Source organism: Triturus cristatus, chromosome 8 (assembly GCF_964204655.1).
Source record: "Triturus cristatus chromosome 8, aTriCri1.1, whole genome shotgun sequence".
Taxonomy (NCBI): Eukaryota; Metazoa; Chordata; class Amphibia; order Caudata; family Salamandridae; genus Triturus; species Triturus cristatus.
Genome location: NC_140591.1, coordinates 1,296,440,160 through 1,296,461,719, shown reverse-complemented (window position 1 = coordinate 1,296,461,719; position 21,560 = coordinate 1,296,440,160).

The window sequence follows — 21,560 nt, the reverse complement described above, 5'->3', positions numbered from 1 at the left end:
TGGCCTGACGCTCTGCCTCTAGCACTCCTGTCCACTAGAATGACCGTGCACTCACGAGTGGGACTTAGTCCTTACGAGGTAGTTTTTGGCCGTCCGGCCAACATATGGGGTGTACCGAGGCCTACGAAGTTCAGTGAGATAGAGCATCCAGTATTGCTCGATTACCTGTATGATTTGACTGTTAAACTGCGTGTTTTGCACCAACAGGTACATGATACTCTCCCTCAAGCCTCTGAAACTCCTGGACACCCTATCAACCCTGGTACGTGGGTGCTGGTCCGAAATTTCCAGCGCAAGAGCAACGACGAGCCTCGCTGGATCGGCCCTCACCTTGTTCTACTGTCGACAAGATCAGCAGTGCGAGTGAAAGGGAGGAAGCACTGGATCCATGGCACCCACTGCAAAGTAGTCCCCTTGCCTCTGCCTTATGACCAGTGGGTCCAGGAGGGTATCGCCGACTCTGAGACAGACACTGTACCTCGTTTTATACCATTCAGTGACGCACGCATAAGAGGCACAGTTTCAGACCAAGAGAGTGACAATATTCTGCAGGAAGCTGTGCCACCATCAACTCGACTGGACACCACTCAGCCTGAGCTTTTGTTCCGAGACCAAACAGCACCTGGTCGTCTCCGTTATAATTTGAGACCTAGGCCCATGGACAAATAAAGATTTCCTAACTATTTCCTTTTTGACATTTTTTACTCTCCCATCTGAAAGACTTTCTTGATTTTTTGTTTTTCGAACCACCATCCGGGTTCTGCCGCAAGGTCGCGGTGCCAAGACTTTGGGGTACAGGCCGAAGACGTTAGGTTGACGGTTCTGGTTGGTCTGGGGCGTTTCCCTGGACTGACAGGCGTACTCCTCAGCAGAAGAAACTCATCCGCCGCGAGCGGCCCGAGTAGAGGATGGAGTTTTTTATGATGGAGAGACCCGTTGAGGAAATGAACTTTAAAGCAAGGATATGTAGAATTATGAAAAGTAAATGTTTTGTCTTTTTGTGCCTTTTTACACTGTGTAGTATAGTAATGTTTATTGTGGGATTTGTGTTCTTCTCCGCTCAAAAGCCCATTGCACCCACTCAACAGCCTATATCTCCTTCTACTGCCTCCTCTCACTCTTTTCACCCTTTGCCTGAGCACGAGCAGACCAGACGATCAGAGTTTGTAAATAACTCGTTTATCCAGCTCTTGCACCAGCACCAACTAGTAATGAATACGACCAATTGCTGGGTGTGTGGGTTAATGCCACATACCATTAATAAGGGTATTCCCTACCTGGTGCTGCCGTATAGTTACAATGGATCGTCATGGGCATTCCAGACCATGTTTCTCTATGCTCTAGATACGTACTCCCCTCGCCAACCGCGTTCCATCAGACCCATCACCAATAATAAGGCTTTGATGAAAGGAGTTGCCGATATGAGTAGAGATATCGACGCATACTCGTCCATTCCCAAAGAAGAGTTGAGACCTTATGTAGGATGGAACGCGACGGGGTATAGTATCAGTCTGGGTGAAAGACAGCGAAAAATCTCATCTCCAATCTGGGTCGTACCCCACATGGGACGGTTCTGCTTACAGGGTAATGGTCAGAATCCTAGAGCTCAACTGGGAAGAAGTGACTGTACTGAAACGTACACTTTCCCGTCACAGTTCTCCCCTGCGTTTTTAGCTGCCAAGGGCACATATTTCATCTGTAATGACCGAGCATATACATGGTTGCCCCCTGATTTCTCGGGCACATGTTATATTGCAAATTTGCTGCCGCCAACATTCACTGCCGCCTCCGACTATCACAAGACCAGAGTTGTGAGAGGCGTGATTAGTAAGGAGGATACTGCCGGTCAGGAAGCAGGAGACTTCTTCTTGGGTTTCCTGCCGTTTTGGGGACCTATGGTCAATAGTAGGAACCTGCGACAACTGACACGTGTGGTTGAATCCACTATAAATGTAACGGCTGGTGCCCTTAGTAATCTGACAGCTGAGCTCCAAGCGGATCGCCTTATGACTTTACAGAACCGCATGGTTCTAGACGTCATCCTTGCAGACCGCGGTGGGGTATGCAAGGTTATTCAATCCAGTTGCTGCATTTTCATACCAGACAACGCTCCAACAGTGTATCAAGCCATCTCCAAGCTCCATAAAATATCTGAAGCCATACACGTGGATAAAGGAGATTGGTCACTGATGGGATGGTTCTGGGAACTGATATCTGCCTGGGGTTGGAAAGTTCTGATGGTCATTGGAATGATCTTAGCCATCCTTTTCCTGTTCTGTCTGTGCATACAGTGTGCTTCTGCGATATGTGGCCTCTGTGCTACCTTATGTGTAAGGAAACCTGTATCGAGGGACGAGCTAAGTAATAGGATGATGCTACAGCAACATCTCCATGACTTTGCGAACATTGACCTAGACTCGGATTGAGATGAGTACAGTGATTGCCTATGTAAGGGCAAAAGGAGGGTCTGTCGTACTTTAATTTCTGGGACCGCGTAGGGGACAGGGCTCTACCCCCGCCTATCTCGATACTAGCGAACCGCAAATGGTAAATGCGACATGTACGAGTGTTTTATATACCGTTCTAGTTATGAATGCACTGTGTACACGTCATTTTGCTTCACTACGCGGGTTCCATTTTGGAAGCAGTGGCCATCTTGTCATTGCCCTCACATAGGCTATAATAGAGCAAATACGGGCCTCACAGTACATGGGCTTCTCCTTTGACTTCTCTGTGACCTGGGCAGCTGGCTCTGCTGCCCCGGGTCAAACCGGTCTCACGAGCTCCCCTTCCTCCGTCCACCTGTGATTAGCATCAGGGCTTGACCCATCATAAAACCCTTTCATTCCACCGAAACCTCCGGCTAATCTCTTCCACACTTGCTTGTTCCTGCTTTATGACTTGTTTCCCAAAACAGGAGATGCTCATGTTTATTGGGGGGTCTGCCAACATCAAATGTGGGATCTGAACCTTACTGTGTAAATCATTGTGGGCTGGCCGAATTGGAATGTGGGATGGTCATCATGACTCTGTCTTTTCTTTGTAATATATACTTGTATATGGCCGTATCATAAAACCCAGGAATGTATGCTTGAGGCCAGAAAAGGCCTATTTAAAGTGAAGTCCGTTTCTATGATTTGCAGCAGTCTCCTGAGAACATACACGCTGTTGTACTTCTAGGATACCTGTCATTGGTCTGCAGCCAATAAACGATTCTTTGACTTCACCCAGAAGACTCTGTGTTTCTGTAGGTCCGGAACAGGGTGAACCCAGAAGTCATAGGGTGTGTGCCCCTGCACCGCTGGGACTAAAATACCCAGTACTTCAACCACTTTAGATTCCTACACCCCAGCACACCTTCCTCTCCCTTATTCTTGCTCTCCCTCTCAAGTTGAACTCTCTCCTGAACCCATCGAACAACCTAACATTACATGTTCAGCTCTGCTCTCCTTGAAAAATAAACTAGGATATCTCATCTCTTTTATTTCCCAGCTTGAAGCTACCATCTCCTACCTAATTGCTAAAATATCCACTTTACCCAACACCCTACTCCCACGGCGAGCACTCACTTCCCCAAACTCCCAAGGAGTACCCTGCTCCTATGCCACAAAAAAGTCTCACACAATCTGTGACCAACTGACATTTCCAACTTATTGGCTCGCTACAATTCTTCTAATTCCAACCCCCACATCTTCTTCTCTCCAGCTAATACTAATTACTGCACCATACCAACCATGTCCCTCGCCCACACCAAACATCAGCCATTTTCAATCCAGGCACCAACTCTCAGGAACATTATACCTATTGCCCCTAAAATCCCTGACACCCCCTTCACCGAAACAGTCATTTCAGAGGTGCATTGTTTGCTTCACAACAGTAGATCTGCAAATAAACACAAGCTGGAAATTTCAGACATCAATAATCTTTCCAACTTGGATATACTTTTCATCACTGAGACTTGGTTCAATGACACCTCTCATACTTCTTTCACTCTTCTGCTCCCCACCGACTATTCCATTATCAAAAATGATAGAGAAGATAAAGTTGGGGGAGGCTTGGTAGTTATCTTCAGAAACACCCTTCATCTCAAAGCTTTTGCCACAGGCTCTTTCTGCACGTTCAAATGCCTCTCTCTGGAGCTTCAAGTACAGCACAAAACCTCTTTCAGGTTTCATACCATTGATCACCCACCTGGTGACTGCTCTACCTTCACGGAGGAATTCACTGCCTAGGTTAGTGACCAATACCCACAAAGCAACAAACAGATTTTTCTTGGAGACTTTAATCTTCAGTGGGGCACTCTGGAAGATTCAGCAGTCAACAGGCTTGCCACATTTATCTTGGGAAATGATCTTATTCAACATCCCACAACACTGAGTCACTCTAAGGGCTCCATTCTTGACCTTGATATCTCGAAAGTGGATATGCTCTCTGCTGTTGATCCTATACAAGTAGACTGGTCTGACTACTTTCTCATCCCCTTCTCTCCGCACCTATCTCATTCTGTAACCCTTGGCCAACCTAAAACGGCCACTACCTTGTTCCGCAACACTAAAAACATCGACCTTGACATTTAATGCAACACAGCTATGAGCTCACTTCCAATCTTTGACCCCCCAACTCTGATGTCAATGACCTTACCACCCAACGTCTCACCATTCTATCAACAGTAATTGAAAATGTTACTCCATTAAAAAGTAAATAGAAAAGACCCACTCCTTCTGCACCTTGGTTCAATAAATCCCTCTATGGAGAAGGAAGGGACTTGAGGTACCTGGAGAAACAATGGAGACATTCTCCTTCCACCACTAATCCCTCAAATCTCCACTACAAAAGATCATGCTACTACAAACACATCTTCTGTAAAAAAGCTATGCACTTCAGAACCCTCCTTGACTCCAGCAAGAACAGACCTAAATGTTATTTGACCTTATCAAAAGTAACAATGTCTTTCCCTCTTCCATCAAATTTGACGACCCCCCAAAAAACAGCAGAATTTGCACTATTTTTCGATAAAAAGTGAAATCACTTGTCACTGCTCCTACCCTATCACAAATCTCCCTTTTCTTGCTACAATTACACAAAGTTGTGTAGTGAAGCAACTTTCACATCATATCAACCTCCTTGACAAATCCCAATCTGGTTTCACTCAAGGCTGCAGCACAGGAAGACCCCTGCTACAACTGATCGGCAATGCCCTGCAAGTACTGAATCTTGTCTCCTGATCCTTCTTGACCTATCCACAGCCTCTGACACTGTTCATCAGAACACTCTTATTAACACTTTAAAGCTAAGAATAGGTTTTGAAAGCACACTGATCAAATGATTTGAATCATTCCTCAAGGGCAGATCCCAGATAAGAAAAATAGCAAATCTTCTCTCTACTTCAATGGCTGTTAGACAAGGCATCCCTTAAGGCTTAATCCTCGTGCCCACTAGGTTCAATGTTTACATGGAATCACTGGGAAATCTTCTAAAACAAATCTTGGATCCATTATCACCTCTATGCTGATGACACCCAAATCTACCTAAAGGAGCCTTCAGAACATGATGATTCAATCCCCAACACCACTCTCAACTCCAGCCAAGATTGGCTGTTAACACATCAACTAATTATGAATCCTTCCAAAACAGAATTCCTTCTCCTCTTGACCTCACACTCTCCTCTTCCTGTCCAATCATGGATGAACAATCTGATCATTCCCAACAACAAACCTACTATTGTTGACAGTGCCAAATCCCTAGGCGTCATCCTAGACAAAAGGCTCAACTTACACTCCCTTCGCCAAGAATTCACGTCACCACCTGCACCTTCTCTGGGGGGTTTGGTGCTTCTTTCCTGAGCAAGACCTAAAATCTTTGGTCCAAACATTGGTTCTTTCCAGATTGGCCCACTGCTAAGTCTCTCCTGGCTGGCCTCCCCCAAACCCATCTTTCCCCTCTAAAATCCCTCCTCCATTCAGCAGCTTTCTTTCTTTATGGGGGTAAAAGAAATTATCACATCACACATACTTTTTTCCCTTCGATGACTCCCCATATTAACAATGTGAATTTTCAAGACTGATTGTATCACCCACAAAGCCTTGTACACTTTCAGCCCTCACTATCTGGCAAATAAATTCAAAATCTCCGGTGGATGTAGACCTTCATGCAATGCGTAAAACTTACTGCTTTAACCACCTACCTTTAAAAGGGCTAATTGGGCTAGAATTTGGAAATCACTTCTTCCATACCTACGAACCACCACATCTTTCCGGACTTTCAAAACATATCTTAACACTCTTCTCCTCCGAAAGTACATTCAGGAATAACTCAACCAATTTCATGACCCTCACGGCTACCTGGCACTCACATGAGCTCAACTTTATGAATGTGTAATCTATACCTGTAATAACCTGATGCTGGCACTTATAATTTTTACAATCCTCATTGTATATGTAACTTATTAGTGTGTAAATTCTACCATGCGTACCATTTGTAACTTAACTGTTTCTATTGTAAAGCACTCTGAAACCTTTGGGTAAAGTTCACGCTATATAAAATGGCATTAAATAAAATAAATAAATTAAATCCCCCGGGCCGTCCATTTCTTTTTTAATTTTCTTTGAAGGGAAGAGGGCTCAGCGACTCCCCCCCTCCTGGGCCATGTTTGCCCTGGGGACCCCATCCCGAGGCTTGGCCATCTAGGGACAGCAGGAGGGGGAGGGAACATGAAGTCCCTGCAGTCTCGGCCAACTCCCCTCCTCCTGCAGGAGCCGGCATTGCTTTTTACACCCAGGGTCCAGGGAGCTGCTGACATGCAGCTCCCTGTGTGTAAAAAGCAAATTGTGCTCTGCTTTGAACAAGTGAGAGCAAAATGCTGCCACTTGTTCAAAGCGGAGCACACTTGTTTGCTATGGCATGGCGGGAGCATTGCTACTGCCATGCCATAGCAAACTGCAATGTCCCGAGGTTGGGCACCCTGGGACATTGCTGGAGCTGGCCCTGAGTGGTGGTGGTCCCCAGGGCCATGCACGGCTCCAGGAGTGAGACTGAGCGGTCCCCTTCCCTTCTTGAAAATTGCTACAGGGAGGAGGTGGTCCCTGGGTCAGAGGGTGGGGTGCGTGGCCCCCCCACATTTAAGTATAGTAGCCCCAGGGAGGTGGCAGTCCCTGTGACCTGGCCCACCCGGGGGACAATATTAAGCAAAGGGCGGGAGACTGCGCTTTGTTTTTTAAAACATTTTCATTGGGATTCGTGGATCCAACGTGACTCCCACCAATTTCTTTTTTTAATGCTTTTCTTGGCCCTGGGGAGTCCCTGTGTGATGCGCTGAACAGGCCTGGAGGGCAGGATGTTTCTACCCTGCCCTCTTTTCTTTTTTTAAAATGTTTTTTCTTGTGACTTGGTTTCACTGAGTCACAAGATGGCTGCCAACACTTCCTGATTTGAAATGTTGGCAGCAAATCAGATCTCAGGCACGAGATTGGGAGGGTTTGTGGATCCACCCCGGCCACAGTTGTATATCTGAGAAACCTTTAAATATCTCGGAAACTACTGAACAGATTTACTCCAATTGGCAAAAAGAGTGGTTTCTGGACCAAGAGCTACCTTTTTGCCAAATGTGGTATAATTCCATTGTCAAGTTCGATCTGTGGCTGCGTCTAAAGATTTCTATGCAAATTAACATGGAGAGAAAGCGTTTTGAAATTCTCCCTTTTTCTAAGCCCCTGCTTGATGGATCACCCAGAAACTTTCAAGACAGCAGCTGAAGTGACTGGCATATTAGTTTTGAAAATGTTGCGGGGATTATTCGAACAACGCCAAAGTTATAGGTAAGTAAACAAAACGCTCTTCCTATGGAAACTTGGTCCTAACTATAACTAACTACTGGCGACCGCCAGTAGGTAATATACACTTACCAGTGTTATTCTTAAATTTTCATTGTAAAGACATGTGTGGAAAAGGTATATGCATGATAAAATATAGCATGGTAAGACATACATGGTAAAGGCATATAAGTGGTAATGGATATGTTGTAAAGGTAGTGCACGGTAGTGACCACATTGAAATCGCTGTTTCCAATTGCCAAGTCATTTAACAGCTAAGTCTGCGTAAACCCTTAAAATGTAAGGCTTTTGCTAAGCGTCATTTGAACATTGTCTGAAGTTATCTGGGCTCTTTTATTAGCCTCTGCCTAGCATAACTGAGAACTTTTGAATACATGACTAGGAAAAGCTCAATTTTCGATTGTAAATTGAAAGTCAAAACAAATTTCCTTTTTTGTGGTAGTATTTACGAGAGCCGGTCCAGCGTTCCACTTAAAAATGAGTTTATTGTGCATAGCTAGACTCTTTTTTTAAAGTCTAGTCTGAATTCAGCAAACGTGTGTTGTTGCTATGGCTATGACATCTTGTAGTAATTTTTTTTTAAACTACACAAAAAAGGGGCATTTGCCTACCCATTACTTTCCATTCATTGCCATCATGACCACTCTTCTTTGCTGCCTTCTAATTCTCCAGGGCTCGTCACATGTCACTTCCTGCATCACTTTCTGCTCAATGTGTGTAGCATGAACAAAGTGCACATTGATTAAACTTTTACTAATGACCCTTCGCTTCTCGCACTGTGATTGAGGTACTATTTTCGAATGTCTGGAAAAAATAGCATTTGTTTGATTGTTTTCTTTTTTTAACTTATACAGTGTCTTTCTCCTGCTGGGCTTGGATTTCTGTTGTGAATCATCTTTTTAATTTTTGGGTGGTTGCAATTGCTTTCTTTCCTGAGCTGTAAAGTTTCTTTGGAATTAGCGTAGCTTTCAGCAACATGTCTTTTTATTGTATTCGGGTTATAATGGTTAATATTTTTTGTCCATATTGTACTTTTTTCTTGCTGTATTTTAGGGACGTGTTGGTGCGTATCGCTCTTGACTTGTTAGTGACACAAGTTGTAAACTTTCAGGTAATACTTCATCCAGTTGTGTGAGCTACTATTAATACACACGCCTTATTGGCAGTTGGCGGTGCAGTAAAGGAACTGCGTTCTGCTTTTATCACGCAGACAATCACTGGCAGGAGAATTAGTGACACACGTTAAGTGCACTCAGATGATAGTACAATTACAACTGGAAAGCAGCACTAATGTGAACCATGCCGTGCAATATAGCCTTGCCTGGAAATGCAAAGCTGAGCACACTCCTCCCTTCTCAATACCCACCTGTCCACCAGAGCTGTCCCAAACCTGCATTGCTATATGGCTGGAATCGATTCTGAGGAGGCACTGAAGAGAAATTCTGAGTTTAGGAAAATGTGTGATAATTAACTTCCCTCTCCTATCAAGAGATATGAAACAGAGTCTCCAAGAGGACATGATTCAAAATATGGGCTAACATATTACAATTAAGGTCTAATTATTATGTTTCGGTACTGGGACCAACCTACCTTCTGTTGGCTGTCCCGACCGACCAATTAGGATGCGACCGAACTCCTATTCTTTACTATGGGAGCATGCATTCCAACCTGAATGCATGCTCTTGTTGAAAACAAAGAGGTGCAGTTCATCCCTGCAAAACGTGGCAGGCAACAGGGGTGCCACTCGGCCTCCAGGAGGCAGTTCACCCATGGGGGCCCTGCTGGGATTACTGAAATCATTCAGACTGGGGACAGTCTCCCCGAGCCCGTCGGAAGACAGTCGGAATGACCGGTTAGATTCCTTTCCGACCAACACCATTATAATGGGTCAGTCCGAAAGGAATCCGACTGGCTGATTACAATGCGTTAGGAACAGCCCCTTAATTGTTTTTAGAACCCAGTCCCATTTATTTCACTCACTACATGTCACCACACTACTGTGGTCTGCTTTTTCTGGGCAACTCAACTGTTTTAAACACATTTCTTCCACGCAAGATTTGCTGTGAATTTCGCTTGTGTTTGTTGTATTCGGGAGCCGCCTAAGCCCCCTCCTCGTGCAAGAGGAAGCCCATGAATATACAATGGGTTGTTGTAGCGTGCACAAATGGGTAGGATTAAGCAGTAATTTTCTTTTTCGGTCACACCTATGAGAGCTCATGCGCTCTCGCTTACAAGAGATATTATATACAACAAGGGGCTGGCGGCCCACCCATTACTTAACATTTCCTGGCTTCATTGTCATTCTTATTTGCTGCCTTCTAATTGTCCAGCAAGTGCTGGCTTAACGGTGATATCACAAGGGACCGAGACGGCAGCCAGCAAAAGGTAAGCGTTCTTTATTAACAACTTTTTGTCCTCTCCTGCCTTGTCATCCCAGTTCCCTGCCAGCCACCACTGTCTGCTTTTATTGTGAGGACAGATGCTATCTGCTTCCAAATGTATCTTCACTGAGACATGGACAAGGGTGCAAATGTTTTAGTTATGTAATATGATTTTTTTACCAAATTACCTATTTTTTTTTTCCACGCTTGGGGAGATTAACTGATTTGCTCAGAATCACAGGGGTGTTGTGCTGACACCTAACTAGCAAACATTTGCAAAGCCAATACGTCTTGCCTTGAGACTACTGGCTCTGCCATTGCCTTTTGCTCACAATGGACATCATGGGCATTGCCAACTTTAGCAATGATTGTTTGCCCTGCTGTATAGCAGTGTGGCTGTCGTGCAGCAAGGCTAAAAATATTAATATAAAAAAAAAGAACTATGATGTATCCACCGCTAATGAACTGTAAAAGAAAGCGCATTAGCTCTGACTGTGCCATAGCACTTTTTAAAATTAGTTTTAGCTGCACTGCAAAGCATCCCTGCTTTTGTACAGCTTGGCTACAAAACATTGACAAAGCCAATAGCTCTCATAGGCTAGACCTATTGTCATTGACAATGCTTACTATTCATGTATGCCTTTAAGTCCTACTGGACAATATCAGCCCTACCCTGCATTGCGTTGCATTTCGAAGGTGTGCCATCCATGTTCCTAATATTAATTTGATCGATTGTGTAATTATTAGTTAGATAAACTGATGAATGGAAGTCTTGCATTAATGCAACTCTATTAATCTAAATAAATTAGAGACTACTTTGGCAAGCCATGGTACCCCTATAAGATTGTTACAATAATTCTTCAGGAATTTAGATTCACTGCACTTTTTCACTTTTAGATCTGAGATGACTGATATCCCGCAACTTCCCAATTCAATGTGCTCTGAAAGTAGTTTTGGAAACATAAATGCTAAGTTACAAAGTCAGCCGCTCTTTATCTGCCATCGACTGCCTGTTGGAAATCAGCAGGCATCTGGGCAGCTCTGCGAGTGGAAAATGTGCTGATAATGTGTGAATATGTTTATCACATAATGCCATCTACACATGTTACAGAGCAATTTTTAAATTTGGACTAGTTACGGCAAGCCGGTGCATTTAACACTCTGTCATAACACCTAATTGCACAAAGATTGATGTTATTTATATCACGGCGATAAAGTCCTCTTTCTTTCTTGCTGCATTTTACTCTGTTCACCTCAAGGAAAGCGAAGCGGAGGCTCTCTTTGCAGATTCATTAATGCCAATGTCATTGGTCATTATATATGTCATAAGGGTGTTCGAAGTAAAGTCAGAAATGTAACTCTTACGGAGCCAGAATGTCTGACTCTTCTAAAAACTGTGGGGCATATGTACAAGCACCTATCGCCACCACAACATCACTTTTATGACGTTGTGGTGTCGATAGAGGCTGAACCTTATGTACAAGGCAGCGTTAAGCCACTTAACTTGGCTTAATGCTGTCTTGTAAATAAGACACCCTTTCACGCTATGTTTTAGCGTGAAAGGGGTGGGCAGTGGGTGTTGCGGTGGGCGTTCCACCGCAACACCCATTGTTTTTGACCCTGCCCCCTTTGTACAAGGGTGGTGTACATAGGAGGCAGTGTCAAAATTAAGACCAGGCAAAACCTAGGCTTAACTTGGCAAAATTAGGAGAAATGCTTGCTTTCTCCTAGTTTTTGCTGTTTCTAGGCATGCTACATGGTGCAGCACACATAGAAACCTGCAAAATGCTGTGAATTATTATTTATGAGACTGAAGGTGTCCCTTCCTGCATATAAAAAATCATTTAAAAAATAAAGATGTTCAACTTCTATGTGTGCTGCACAATGCAACACACATAGAAGTTACAAATCGCCATTCTGAATTGTTTATGTGCAGGAAGGGACTCCTTCTTACACACAAGCAATCATTCCCTCCTCGTAGACACTCTTTCACTATGGCACAAGGGTGCCTGCATTTGATGCTAGGCAGCTGAGTTCAACACCAGCTTTAGGGACAACGCAGGGAAGCACCACATTGTTGTAAATACGGTGCTTCCCTGTGTTTTCAGAATGGTGGAGCGGGGCGTTAGACATTTTGACTCAATGTTCCGCTCAAGCCATTCTTTTGTAAATATGCCCCTTTGTCTCTTTGTTCAAGGACCAAAGCATAAAGACCATACAATTTGCAATGTGTCCAATAAAGCGATGTTACCTTATGAACTAACGGAACGCAAACTTCTCTGTGTTCAATAAGAAGTTGAGGTTATTACGTAAATTAAAATGAAACACAAGGATCATTTAGTGTCAGTCTGTAGAACAAATTTAGGGCAGAAGGCAGGAGCTGCATGCACTCCTGTGCTTGCGTAAAATTATACCACCTGGCATGTAGCAGTGACTACAAAACGGATTTAAATCTGTTTGTAGATGTTATTTCTAGATACTTTACAGTATGCTGTAAATAGGTAGCCATTAATGGATTCTGTGCAGGAAGGTACCCCTTCCTGTACTTAAACAGTCCTTTAAAAAAAATGCCAGTCTGTGACTTTCATGTGTGCTGCATGAAGCAGCACACATGACAGTGACAAAATGACATTTTAGGATTCTTTAGGTTCAGGAAGGGTTACCATCCTACACATAAACAATCCTCCCCTGCACGCAGACACCCTTGGACTATGGTGGAAGTGTCCCTGTGTTGGCCTGTGATGGTGCTAAGTTGCTAAACTCCTAAGGCTGGCGAAAACTACATCTAATGCTAGTTAGCTGCCGTTTTTTTACCGCTGTGTATCGCTGGAAACTTTTGCCTTGTTAGCGACATATGTACAACATGTCACTACATGGCGATAGCTTCAGTGATCAGCGGTGAAAACTGCTGCTAACATTAGCGTGATGGCGATAGGAATTCTGGCGTTAGCGGGCGAAAACCAACAAAACGCCCAGTAGCGGTAAAAAAACGCATGTTAGTCAGCCCAACGCAAGTGTTTTTTGCCTCCTTTGGAAAAAATAGCCAAACAGTCGACCTCCAATAGAAAACAGGCAAAAAAACCAATGAAATGCAGAATGGAGCAGCCAGGGCCAAGTGCAGCACACATCAACAACCCCCTCAAGCCACCCAACATCCAGGATGAGTGCCTGGATGCCACACAGGACCTGTGCCTGGAGCCTGGATGCCTCACTGGACCTGCCTCTGGAGCCTTGATGCCTCACTGAACCTGCGTCTGGACCCTGGATGCATCGCTGGACCTGCTTCTAGAGGCTTGATGCCTCACTGGACCTGCGTTTGGAGCGTGGATGCCTCACTGGACCTGCGTCTGGAGCCTGGATGCCTCCCTGGACCTGCTTCTGGAGCCTGGAGTGGGATATGGAGGGGCTGTGGATTGATGAGCCTTGTCAGTAGACATTGAGGTGCAGCAATCGCCCGTATCTGGTGGTGAAGTCTGGCAGGTCGCATGGAGTCACATTGCTGACCTGTGTGAGAAGACCTCCTTGAGCCCCTCGGAGCTGTGAGTGGTAGAGGCACTACTGCGCATCAATGTAGGGAGGTCTGCATCGCAAACTACGATCCACCACTACACTGGGGTGCACGGAGGGGATTACCAACGGTGGGCATCACAGGCTGGATGACTTTGCTGTGGCCGGATGCTGTGGTGGGTGAGGCCCCTAAACTGTGCCGAACTTGTGTGGCAGGAGCGCTGCAACTTCCCGCCGAAGGGGGCCCTGTTGCATCAACTGCTTCAGGAGGTTATACCACTGCTGTAGCTAGGCTTGTGATATCCCACCTGGCTGAGGCTCCTGCTGGCTGATTCACAGATTAGGAGAGAGTGCAGCGGATTGCGCCACGGTGTCAATGTCCAGGTAAGGAGAAGGTAGGACACGTACAGAGGAGGCCCGGGGATCGAGTCACACAGGCCTAGCACCTGTAGATGACACACCCCCAGTGGCGGCTCATCCACCACGGTGGAAGAGCGTTGCCCCACTGCTTTCAAGCAGTGCAAGAAGAGGAAAAATCATCACATGATGAGAACCTCAGGATGTAATCATGCTATGTTTCTTTTGCAGACGGGAGGGTGGGTAGGGCTGCTCCACTCATGGAGCAGGGCAGGTGCGGAGTGGAATGCCCACTCAAGTGCACAATGACTGTTTGGGCGGCCCACTCAGGCCACCCAAAGCAGTCATGCACACTGTCCTGTTCACAATGCAGGCTGCATTACAGCCTGCATGAAGAACATGCCCACCCCTCCAGCCCCTGACTGAACGCCTTGTCCCGGCACCAATGACCAATCCCAATACTGCACTGCAGCATTGTGATTGGCTTAGGGGAGGAAGCATGGCTGCCTACTTCCTGTTCCTGGAAGCCGACTCAGGAGAGCAGGAGCAACGAAGACACGGGACTCATCCTCGAGGTAAGATTTCTCTCATTTAAATTTTTCCAACACACTCTCACACACACACCCTCGCATCCACACCCCCATCCAGTTTCCTTTCCGGCGTTTCCCACATCCCACCTGTCCAGCCCCTACCGAAGCACTTCTCAATGGCGGCCGCACAGCGGCCATGCACAGTCGGCGTACCACTGGTGTGCCAAAGATATATATGAAGTTATGACGCATACCATTACATTGCATTCCATTACAATGCATATTAATAGTAGGCATATTGCAACAGTAAGGAAGGTGTTGGATAGTAGAGATGTAAATATTACTATTCCCACTGCAGTGAGTGCAACCCTAAAACTAACCCTTGCACCACAAAGCAAACCCTGAACCCTAAAATTCATCTTCGAGCCCCCAAAACACAACCTAAAAATAATATTTGACCCAAATGCAAACCCCAATTTTCATTTTTACCCAAATGCTCACCTGCATTTTCATGATTGACCCCAAAACACACCCCAAATTTCAAATTGTACTCCATGAGACACCCCAAATTTCATCTCCGACACCCAAAACCCATACCCAACCTAAAATTTAAAAATAACCCATTACTGACCTCACAATGAACTGTAATAGAATGCAATGTAAAGGCACCTGTGTTATTGGAGGTGCGTTGTAAAGGCATTACGATGTAATGCCTGCATAGCATTGGATGTTCTCCGTGCCAAAGGCAAGCTGTAGGCAAGCCTGTCCGCGTCCGTCTGCCCCTGGACCGCACTTAGCACCAAGGACCCTTCCTCTCAGACACTCCACCACCATGGTGCCAGCACCCTCCTTGCCATCAACTCTGGACACCACATCGCCTGCAAGGACCAACATCTGCTCCAGACCGGACATCGCCATAATTGACTGTTTGGAAGAGTAAACAACCAGCTGCAAATAAAACTGAATAGTTATTTCGCAGAAATACAGAACATCATTTAGCTATTGGATATTGATATCTTACAAAAATATGGTGCATTGTGCCAAACATGCAATTATTTACGTTTGCATTGTGTTCAAATGTAACAGCTTATCAATAACGTTTCTAATGGATGTGGAAGACTCAATAATGCCAAAGGATGCATGAGCATTCTCAAAGGCCTTGCGGTATGGCTTGTATCTCTGTTAGTAGGTTAGTTAAGGGATCCAAACTTCGACCAACAATGTCAAACCAACATATATATAAATATATTACCTACTGGCGGTCTCCAGTAGGTTGTTATAGTTAGGTCCAAGTTTCCATAGGAAGAGCATTTTTTGTTTTGCTTATAACTTTGGCGTCGTTTTATGAATCTTCATGTGGGAAGTTTAGGAGTGATTCATAATGGGGGGGCTGTGAAAAAAGGGAGGTCCCAAAACGTGTTTTCTCCATGTTAATTTCCATAGGAAACTTTAGACAAGGCTACAGGTCGAACAGGTGAATGGAATTACCCCAAATTTGGCAGGAAGAAGGGTCTTGGTCTAGAAAGCACGCTTTTGTTTATTTGGTGTAAATCCGTTCAGCAGATTTTGAGAAATATGGAAATTTACAGATATCGATATTTGGGAATTCTGCCATCTGATTGGTTGAGGCGTTATGAGCACAAGCTTGCTGCTTATTGGCTGCGAGCACTGTGAGCAGTTGCAATTGGGAAGTGTTGGCCGCCATTTTGTGATTCCGTAGAAGCGAGTAAGGGGAAAAGAGGGCAACAAGAGTGTGAAAGAGGAGGGTAGGAGCACTGTAACCTCTGTGGGGTGTTTAGGGTGTGCTATAGACGGGGTGTGAAGCAAAGTATTCACCCCTAGCGGTGTGAAAGTGCTGGGCTACAGAAATTAAGTGAGGTATTGCCTAGAGTCTGATGCTGCTAAGGTGAGCTGGTGCAGGAGTCGGGGATTAAAGTGTGATCCCAAATTGTGTGTCTTATGCTGTGAAGTCATGTGCCTTGGCCGCTGCACTACACCCGTGGAAGTAGTGTCAGCATGTGTTTATACCTACTAGGATGAACTACTGACCCGTGCTGGTCTGAAAGTCCTGGGGTACTGGAAATATGTGAGGTATTGTGTACAGTCTCATGGTGCTAGGCTGAGCTGCTACCGGACTCGGGGATGAAAGCGTGAGTCCAAACAGTGTGCCATATTCTGTGAAGTCATATGCTCTGGCTGCTGTGCCTCATCTGTCCAAGTAGTATCAGTATGTAGTTATACCTACTCGGAGGAACTTTTGTTTCGAACATTGTAACTTGTGCATGGTGCTTAGGGGGTATTATACAGGGAGTGCAAAGGTAAATTCGCGTGTATCAAATAAATTCGGTACTTGTAGAGTACAAAGTACTCACTCCTATGGGTCTGATGGCGCTGGGGGCGTAAGCTGAGCTGCTGACGGACTCGGGGTAAAGCCGGTGAACTACTGACCAGCGACGGCCCGTGTAGGGCGTTTTACCGGGGCGGTGACGTGGGGCAGAGGAGGGGCAGGGTGGGGGGTTGCAAAATGCGGCATACAGCGGATTGCAGGTAAGTTACGAAAAAAATAAATAAAACAAATTTTGTTACGCGCGCTGCATCGCATTTGGCGATGCTCCGCATGCAACGAAATTCATTTTTTTTTTCGTAACTTACCTGCAATCGGCCGTATGCCGCATTTTTCAACCCCCCACCCAGCCCCTCCTCTGCCCCACGTCACCGCCCGGTAAAACGCCCTACACGGGCCGTCGCTGCTACTGACCCCTACTGGTCTGAAAGTGCTGGGTATGGAAATTAAGTGAGGTATTGCCTAGAGTGCCATGCTGCTAAATTGAGCTGCTGCTGGACTCGGGTATGAAACCGTGAGCCTGTGTTTGCTATGTTGTGAAGTCATATGCTCTGGGCGCTGTGCCACACTTGTGCAACTTGTATATGGTGCTTAGGTGGTGTTGTACAGGGAGTGCGAAGGTAAATCAATATGGTATTTGTAAAGCACAAACTGCTTACCCCTATGGGGGAGTAGAGGTGGTGATCAAAGCGAGAGCTCTGTGCTGCAAAGTCAGATGGTCTGGCTGCTGCATCACAGCTGAGGCGAGGTGTGCGGGAGTTGCCGTTACCTGGCCCTAAAACAGCAGGCCTAAGTTGTCAGTTATAGGGTGGATCTAAAAAGAGCCCTTGTGTTGATTAGTTGGAGCTACATATATGTCGGATGCACAGCTTCAAGTTATTCAGGAAAATTCGATTTCCGTGATCTGTGAAGTGTACTCCATCACTTCTGTAGATATCAGCCATATCAAAACGTATGTTGTTGTTGTAGATGGACCCCATTTTGCGGTCTCTCAGGTATGCAGACACAGCTTTGTTGAGTTTCTTCCTAGATTTTTCAATCTGAGGACAAAATTGTTTTGAACATTTCCACTTCTGTCTTTGGCATATATTGGAATACACAAAGACAGTTTGAGGTAAAAGTAACATAAATTGTCCAAAGGTGTCCTTCATAAGCATTTCCAAACATACCCCAGTCAATGTGCCTAGGTCGTTTCCACCACAGTGCACAATCATGAGGTGAGGGCGATGGAGATGCAAACAGGTTTTAACCAAAGGCAACAATTGGTGCCACTTCAATCCTCTCTGTGCAAACCATTTAATGTCCACAGTTTGTAAAGCTAGGTCTAAGTCAATACGTCTCTGTTCTGCATACCTCTGGCACCAGAAAATATAGCTATGTCCTATGATCCACACTAGCATTTTGAAGTTATGGCTGGAAGGTATGGAAGAATGTCTGTAGCTCATGCAGTTCCTTGGTAGAATAAGAGATATGTTTAAACATTGGTTACTACGTTTTATTGCCATACAAAACGATACAGTGTTGTATCTCGTGCACTCATATGGCACACCATTGTAATGCCTATTTGCGCATGTGCTGCTGCATTCCAACTAGACCATCACAGTGCCGTTTGGAGGTGGTGCATTTACACATTTACAACATCGACTGCTGCGGCCCTTGTGGCAGGACACACCAGAACACAGAGACAAACTTACCGCACTTCCTGTACATGGAGATGTCCGAGACATCCCGTTCCCGTTGTTGGATAGGCACACCCCTGCGCTGACCTGTGTACTCTGGACCAGCACACTCCAGTTGTGCATGCAGGAGGATGCGTGCATAGCTAAATGTCCAGGCTCACTGCCAACGCTGAGGTGATAGCACACTGTGATGTTGCAGGGCTGGTGCCTATCATGCTAACACAATGACCAAAGGGACACACTTGCTCAGATGCGGGTTTGGGGGGTGTTGGCAGTCCCGGAGTTGTTCCAAAGAGCCTTGTGGTCCTCATGGGTATCCCTGTATCATGCTCATTTATTCTATGGCACCTTTGGGTGTTCTGGTGTGGCTCTTGGCTGTGTTCTCTTTCATGGTGCGGGTAGTCGTCCTGCTTAACACCATCAGAAAGCAGGTGTAAAATATGCTTACGTGGCTTATCACCGGAATTTGTTTCGCATTGCAGTTGGTGTGAAATTTGTGATGTGATTTTTTGCGTGTTCAGGACAATATATGTATGTATGTATTAAGTTTTTATATAGCGCAAACTGCCACCCTATGAGTATCCTGGCACTTAGAGTTGAAAATAGCCACCACAAGAGCCGTCCGGATTAATGGTGGGACGATTTAAAATTCAGTCCTTGGAAAAAGCCAAGTTTTCAGACTCTTCCTGATACCGATCAGGGAATTGGCCCGACTAATGTTCCGGGGCAGCTCGTTCCATAAGCATGTGGCAGCCACACTGAAAGCTCTGCCTCCCATCCTGGAACGTTTAAATCCGGCATTCGTTATCAAATTTGCACTAGAGGAGCGAAGCTGCCTCTTAGGATTATACCAGGTAAACATCTCCTGCAGTGGGACTGGGCCCGAGTCATGCACTGCTCTGTACACAATACAGAACTGGGCAGTGTATCTCATCAAGATCCAGCACCTGACGCCCGATTCCCAATCAATATAAATACAATGAGGTTTCGTAAATGATTTTGTGTGTACACTGTGAGTGCAGCCACTACGTCAGTGCAATTCAATACCGGAATTTAGTATTTAGAATAAATCGCAAAGGTGCACCTTGTGTCTTTTTGCAAGGGAACAGCTAGTCTGCATTTCATTATCAGCACTTAAATGGAAGTAAAGTTGAGATAAATCTAACACACAATTTAGAAGTTGGTGGAAACTGCAGACATCACCAGTATCCCAGTGATAAGGCCTCCAAAATTTAAGACCATGGTGGACTTCATCAAATAACAGTAATAAGAACAAGAAAGAGTTACACAGCAGTTAAGAAAACAACCAGAAACGTTATTAATTTTTTTTCAAACTTTATTTTTTTTATTAACATATATCAATGATAAAGTAATAAATAAAATGTATTAAAAAAATACAAAATAACAAGGTGGAATACTGCTGTGGGGACCATGGATGTGGATAACTGAGCCTGGAAAATAAAGCACAAAATAAGGACGTGTGTAATGCGCATATCAAAGGAGAGAGACAGAGAAAAAAAGAGAAGGAAATAAAAGCCAAAGAGAAAAAGAGAGGGAAGGAAAGAAAGGGAGTGAGAAAGGGAGAAGGAAGAGAGAGTTAGAGAGATAGAAGGAAAAGAAGGAAGAGAGAGAGAGAGAGAGAGAGAGAGAGAGAGAGAGAGAGAGAGAGAGAGACACTGCCACCCTTGCGTATCCATGAGCAAATAATTACCTGGTGCCACCGGAGTGTGCAGCAGTGAGCACTCCATGTCCACGTCAAAACTCCGTGCATCCCAGATATGTCCTGAGTCCTGAATGGCGGAGACCACATCAGGTGCTTGGTGGATCGCACAGATGTCGCTGAGTCCTGAGTCATGAATGGCGGAGACCACATCGTCTTCTCCACAGCCTGGCAGATCTCACACATGTCGCTGCGTCCTGAGTCATCAATGGCGGAGACCATGCAACAAATAAGACTGAAGTGAGTCTGATGCTGTGGTCGCTGGCACGAAGTTCGGGTGACTGCCATTCAGGATTCAGGACACTGTGAGATCGGTTTGAGTTAAAGAGGGTTAGTGGCACGAGGTGCTGTTGGCCTTGCATATGGAAATATACCTCTGAAGTCCGTGTCAAGGGGGTGTAGGCCCCTGAGGGTATACAGATTAGGGTGCGAGTAACCTTCTGCAGAAGTTTTGAAAGACTCTTTATGGTTGAGACACGTGGAGCGTTCGGCATCTAGTCAACACCGGCAATAAAGGATGTGATGTTGTCGATCTATTATATTTGCATGGTCACATGGCCTGTGATGCATGTGCCGGACAGGTGTGGTGTGTGTGAAAACCTGCCCGCCGGGAGATGTGGAGAACTAGACCACTGACCTGCACACCAACATCGAGTACGCCTGCCACAGGTATCTACGTGGGGCCATTGTCGGAACGTAATCTGAGTGGCGTGGTGTGGCGTACGACGGAACAGGGCAGGGATAGCTACAATGGCGCGGACGGCTCGTAGTACTGCATCTGTGAGTGGAGTGGACGGGCCGCAGCTGTCCCTCTGCTAGTCTAGGTGCAAACTGTTCATAACTCACACTACATAAGTATTGAAAAATCATTTTGTGATTCAGTCCGTCAGCTGGCATTTGCCCAAGGTATTTGTGAAAACATATCGGAGTCCTTTCTGTGATAGATACACCTTTGACGCTGCCTCTCCCCACATCAGCAGGTAACGCACCCTCTTCCCACATTACCATCATACCCCCAACAACCTTCTTGGGCCCGGAAGTGTCCCTGTTCAGTTGGACAAAGAAGAGTCTTAGACATGTATAGATTTACATATAAAAAAATTTATTTAAAGAAAAGAACAACAAATAAGACTGAAGGGAGTCTGATGCTGTGGTCGCTGGCACGAAGTTGGGGTGACTGCCATTCAGGATTCAGGACACAGTTATACATGTG